Here is a 6,433-nt window from a genome sequence, read left to right on the forward strand (position 1 = left end):
GTAAGTAGTTGAGGATGACCTAGAATTTCTGATCCTCTTTCCTCTGTACCTTCTGAGTACAGGCATGTGCCATCATGCCCAGTTTCTGTGGTGCTGAGGAATTGAACTCATGGCCTTATGCAAACTAAGCAAGCACTCTTATCAACAGAGCTACATCACAAACTCAATACTTGATTTTTCAAGCACCATGATAAAAATTTAAAAGGTTAAGAAAGAATCACTCTTGGCATCTGTCCAAATTCTATCAATCCTTCTTTGCACTTAGGACACAAGATCAGGTGTTTTTAAAAGTCAGAAGAGCCCACCAGCCATAGTTCAGAGTCAGAGATTGTCAAAAAAGTACAGCCACAGAGCAGAGAGCTTTGGAGATCTTCTGTGGTCACTCTGAAAGAAAGCTTTCTTAATCCAGGGAACCTGGACAGTGGCACATATCTGCTTTAGTTATGGACAAACGCAAAGGCTAGAAGGAACGAAGCTGAAATTTATCCCTGGAGATACTTTCTTGGGCACCAAAATGCCACTTATAACACTGTTAAACCAGAAAAAATTTAAAAACTGTTGTTTAAATATCTCTGAGCTGGTTGGCAAGAATCTCCAAGAAACTGTTATGCTCCTCATTCATTTTTATGTGTAGAACCTTTTTTTATGCAGCACTCTTAAAGTTTATCCTTCTAATACAGGCTTTTGCCACTCAAATCAAATAATTTATAGTGAAAACGTTTCAACTTGGGTTAACAAAATCAAGTCCTTCTAATTCTATTAATGCTACAGGGGACATTTTGGTGCTGAAAAGGTCTCATTCCCGCCAGCCTGGTGTGGTGGTTACAGAGGTCTGTACTTACTAAAAACCACGGAGCCCAGCATTCTATGTATTGCTTCTATATATGTGTAAACTACGTAACTAAAAATTCAGTTTTTTTTTTCTTTGAGTAGCTCTGGCTGGCTGAAACCTATGTAGACAAGGCTGGCCTTGAACTCAGAGATTCCCCAGCTTCTGCCTCGATAGTGCTGGGATTAGAGGTGTGTGCTACCATGCCTGGCTTGGTTTTACATTTTTAAAAAAAAAATTACTTATTTTTATTTTATGCGTATGAATGTTTTTTCTGTATGTATGTAGGTACACTATGTGCATGCCTGGTGCCCAGAGGCCAGAAGAAAGTGCCAGCGGGTCCCTTAGAGTTTTGGGTGTTTTAAGTTTCCAAGTGGGTACTCAGAACCAAACCTGGGCACCCTGCAAGAGGTCCTCTTACTTGCTGAGCTACCTCTCTTATCCTACCCCCATCCTTTTTTGAAGATGTCAGCGTGGATGTCCTGGAATGTAGATCAAGCTGACCTTGAACTCACAGAGATGCACCTGCCTCTGCCTTTCAGGTGCTGCATGCACCACTACACCTGGCCAAAAGCTTTTGAAACTAACGAATTTAATTTCCTAGCCATAAATAAATAAATAAAAGCATTTCAGCTTGAAATATGCACAGTAATTTCTTTTAAAAAGATGATCTGCAGGGCGGTGGTGGCCACGTCTTTAGTCCCAGCACTCGGGAGGCAAAACCAGGTGGATCTCTGTGAGTCTGAGGCCGGCCTGGGCTACCAAGTGAGTTCCAGGAAATACAAGAGTAAGAGCTAGACAATGGTAGGCCTAAGCTAATGGCTAAGCAGTTTAAATAATATAAATGTCCGTATAATTATTTTATACGTGGGTTGTGGGACCGTGGGGGTTTGGTGGCACCTGGAGAAAAGCTCTCCAACTACAAATGGCGCCCAACGTGGGGCAAGAGTTTCTACCTACAACCTGAGAAAAAAGATTCTAAAATGGAGCTAAAAACAGCTTCCTAGTTGTCTCTCTCAAGTTAGCGGCAGGCTATGGTGGGTTCCTGGAGTGCGCGTCTGACCTGCAGTGTGGCAGGAATGAGGAGTCTACAAGCGGCACTTTACTCTGCTGCATGGCGAATTTAACCTTTGTGAGTTTAAAAAAAAAAAAGGTTTCTGGGCTATGCAATGCTTTGATAGAACTACTTCTGATAGTTAATGGTACACATGGCTCCAAACCCAGAGCTGGCAGTAAACTGTACCACCGCCATGTGGGAAGCTGAGGTGGGTGGAGCCAGCAGCCACGTTTCAATCTTACAAAGATGGATATTACACAGAGAATCTGGTTTGTCTTGTCTTTAGGATTTTTAACTACAAAAAAAAGATTTGATCTTAAAAGCTGTTGAGTTAAACAAATATGTAAATTTTAAAGGTACCTTAACTTTAAAATTTGGATATAAGGATATGTTGCTTTGGAAAAGAATCTCTGCTTTTGTTTCCACAGAAAGCCAGAGGCTATGGATTTGTTCCAGATTAAGATACATCAGGTTTGATCAGCCAAGACCACCTGAAAGGTCTCCGGGATGACACCATGGCCCAGATAATCCAATATCCAGAATGGTTTAAGGCAACTTGCTCAGAGGTTTACCCTCACAGACTACTCCATAATCCTAAAATTTTCTTTGTGTCCCCATAAGATACAGCGCCCCCCTCCAGCAGGAAGTAGTAAGAAAAACTACGCCCAAATTCCCAGCTGGCTTTGAAGATGGAATTGGCTCACTCCTTCTCTAAACCCAAGTACATTGTTAAAAAAAAAGTTAAGAGATTCTTATGTCCCAAATCAAAAGAGCCCTCTGGTGTGGGACAGAGAAAAACCAATATTTTATTTAAAACAGGTTGATTATAAATGCAATCTCTTTCTAAAGATAAAAAGGGGATATGATATAGATATGATAAGATGAAAGGGTAGATTAATGAACTTACTTATAAAGAGCAACAACTCATTTAAAATGTTTTACAATGGTATAGATTTTAGTCTATTGATACAAACTTAAAGTTAATTTTGTTATACTGTGTGTATATTTCTACTCTTGTTTAAGGTATTATGTTTGTACAACTCGTTTAAAATTGAAATGGATAATTAAAAAGAGTAATAACTGGTCATCTATGATAATCATACTCATAGCCATGTTAGTTAAGTCTTCTAGGTATACACAGAGATATTTCAGATAGACAGGTAATCTTCAAACACTTCAAAGGTCTACAGACTATGACATTTAAATTATTTTTAAAAATTTAGACTTTCTGGACAGTGAAACAGGTCTGCTTCTGGCAGCACCAATTTACTTCAGAGAGGAGGATGGGCATTAAAGACGCTTCATATGGAGTTTATCTTCACCTTGGCAAAAATAGCCATTTGGGCAAGAAACTGTTCTTGCCTGGACTGCTTGATCGACTGGATGTGCAGGACCCATAGAAAAGTGACCATTAAACTTTGCTCGGCAAAATGGTCCTTCAGGTACCTGCTTTACTGAGAGAAGTGACCAAGAGACTCTAGCCCTAGAGGCTGAAGACAAATGCCCCAACTTTACAAAGGAATATTAGGTGACTGTTCAGGCTGCCAGCTGTCTCTGTCTACCTTGCAAGACTCCTGAAAAATACTTGCATCCTTCTCCGGGTTCTCAGGTAATATTATATCCTTCTGAGGTCTCTGATGTGGTTGAAGACTAGATAGTTATAATTTCCTCAGGTATGATAAAAGATAAGTTAGATATAAAACTTTAGACTCACAAATATAAGATAGATAGGATATCTTCTTTAATATTGTAACTATAATTCTTGCTTGATAATTGTTTTGTTATCTGTAATTTTACTATGTAAAAGTTAACCCCACTTTAAAAAAAAAAAAAGAAAAAGGGGAAGTGCTGTGGATATTACTCTGTATAAATAAAGTGCTGATTGGCCAGTAGCCATACAGGAAGGATGGGGTAGGCGGGACAAGGAAGAGGAGAAGCAACATGTAAAGACAATGGTAAGCCACAAGCCACGTGGCAAAGTATAGATTAATAGAAATGGGCTAAATATAAGAGAAAGAGCTAGACAATGGTAGGGCTGAGCTAATGGCCAAGCAGTTTAAATAATATAAATGTCCATATGATTATTTTATACATGGGTTGTGGGACCTCGGGGGTTTGGTGGCACCTGGAGAAAAGCTCTCCAACTACAAGGAAAGGCGCAAAGCTACGCAGAGAAACCCTGTCTTGAAAAACCAAAAAAGAAAAGAAAAAAGAAAAAAGAAAATCCATTATTTTTCTCACTACACATATCTACATTAGCCCAATGGATCTGACATTTTTCTTACTATGCTGAAGGCTCATTCTGCAGAGAGGATTAGGCTGTATCTTTTCTGAGTTTTGGTAGAATTTCAAAGGAATTTGCTTGCTTACAAAAATAAACATTTCTTCATCATTACACAAGAACATGCTATTAAAAAGCATTCCACAGGAGAGAGCTGTCAGCAGAATTTAAGACTACAGTCCCACCCCTGATCTAATCACAATCTTCCAACTTCTTCCATTGTGAAGCAAAATGCTGAAGCAGCTTCAATATAGATGTGCTTCAGGTTTTTAATTAGTTAGCCTGTGAAAAATAACACAAAATACTGTAAAGACAGGAAGCAAGACCTCCAGCTGTGGCAAACTGAAGAGGTCAGCAAATCCTCTGCTGAGAACAAGCAGAAAGCCAGACAACATGAAAAACAATGGTGCAGGACTCTAGAAAGTGGCCAGCATCAAGTGACAAATTCACAGGTCTTTATGGAAAATGATGAAATGTGAGTAAGAACAGTGGAGATCACTAGCACTGCTGTGTGGGGCTGCTCTGGAGCTGCCCTCCCCACCTTCACAGAAGTCAGTGTGCTGCCTGAGCAGTCAAAACCTGCATCTCTATCCTAAGGCAACGAATGTGCCCTAAGTTAAGAGTGGAAATCGACAGCCAGTGGGCCTGTGTGCTAAGGTATCAGGTGCTGCTGAAGAAGGCACAGAAAGGTGAACATTCCTGCCAGGCCCAGGAGGTTGTTACCCCAGATGAACACAAACCAGGAAATCAACAAAGATACTCTGCTTTCTAATCTCGACACATCCCTGGAGGACTGGAGGCTGAGTACATGCTCAAAGGATACCAGAGAAGGCCCAAACTCTCCACATACGTCAGGCTGACTCCAAGCTTCCTGAGTGTGAGGAAAAGGAGGAAAGGGCTAAGCCCACACTCAGACCAAAAGAAAGCAGTGGCTCAGCAGTTAGGAGCCCTGGCTGCTCTTCCAGAGGACCCAGGTTTGATTCCTATTATCCACATGAGGGCTCACAACTATCTGTAACTCCAGTTCCAGGGGATCTGATCCCTTTTCTAGCCTCCACAGGCATCAGGAACACATGTGGTGCATGGACATACATGCACGCAAAACACTCATTCATAAAAAAAAAAAAATAGAAATTTAAAAATAAATATCAAAATAAAACCAAATAAGATAAACACAAAGAGATCTATACACAGACACTTCAATGTCAAACAGATCAAGGTGAAAAAGGAATACCTGAAATAACAAGGAGATATTAATGAGTAACCAGAAAACAACAGAGGCCAGAGAGCAGTAACTTCCTTGAGTGTCAGAAGAGAATTTGTACTCTGTGCTTTTAAACTGTGTTAAGACTGTGAAAGACTATGGGATTTTTAAAGTTAGATTAAATGCAGTTTGCATCATGATATGGCCACAAGCCTGTGGGGGGCCAAGAGGAGGAATGTGATAGTATAAGAATGGCCTCCACTGGCTCATGTTTGAATACTTGGTCCCCAGCTGATGGAACTGTTTAGGAAGGATTAGGAGGTATGGCCATATTGAAGGAGGTGTGTTACCAAAGATGGGTTTGAGTCCCAGTTAGTTCTGTCTTGTGCTTGTAGATCAAATGTAAGCTCTCAGCCACTGCTCCAGCCCCACGCCTGCCTCCCTGCTGCCATGCTCCCACCCATCAATGATGGTCATGGACTCTAAAGGTGAGCCCCAAATTAAATGCTTTCTTTTATAAGATGCCTTGGTCATGGTGTTTTGCCATGACAATAGCAAAGTAACTACAACAGGCTCCAGCCCAATACACAGGTGTGAGCACATACACAAAATCCACAGATAAGAAAAAAATTGACTGCTGGGCAGTGGTGGCACAGGACTTTAATTCCAGCACTCAGGAGGCAAAAGCAGGCAGATCTTGGTGAGTTAAAGGCAAGCCTAGAGTTAGAGGCAAGCCAAGTTTATAGAGTGAGTTCCAGGACAGCTAGGACTGTTTCACAGAGAAACCCTGTCTTCAAAACAAAACAAACAACAACAAAAACCTGACAATACCCAAAGGACTCTACATCTTACTACAAATATGTTCACTGCTGCTCAATCATAATATCCACAAATTGGAAATAGCCTAGACACCCATCAATTGATGGATAATGAAAATGTGGTATATTTACATAATGAAATATTACTAAGCTATTAAGAAAAATGAGCTGGACGGTATTAGTGCACACCTTTAGTCCCAGCACTTGGGAGGCAGAGGCAGGTGGATGTCTGTGAGTTTGAGGC

The sequence above is a fragment of the Onychomys torridus genome, chromosome 8, assembly GCF_903995425.1.
Source record: "Onychomys torridus chromosome 8, mOncTor1.1, whole genome shotgun sequence".
Classification (NCBI taxonomy): domain Eukaryota; kingdom Metazoa; phylum Chordata; class Mammalia; order Rodentia; family Cricetidae; genus Onychomys; species Onychomys torridus.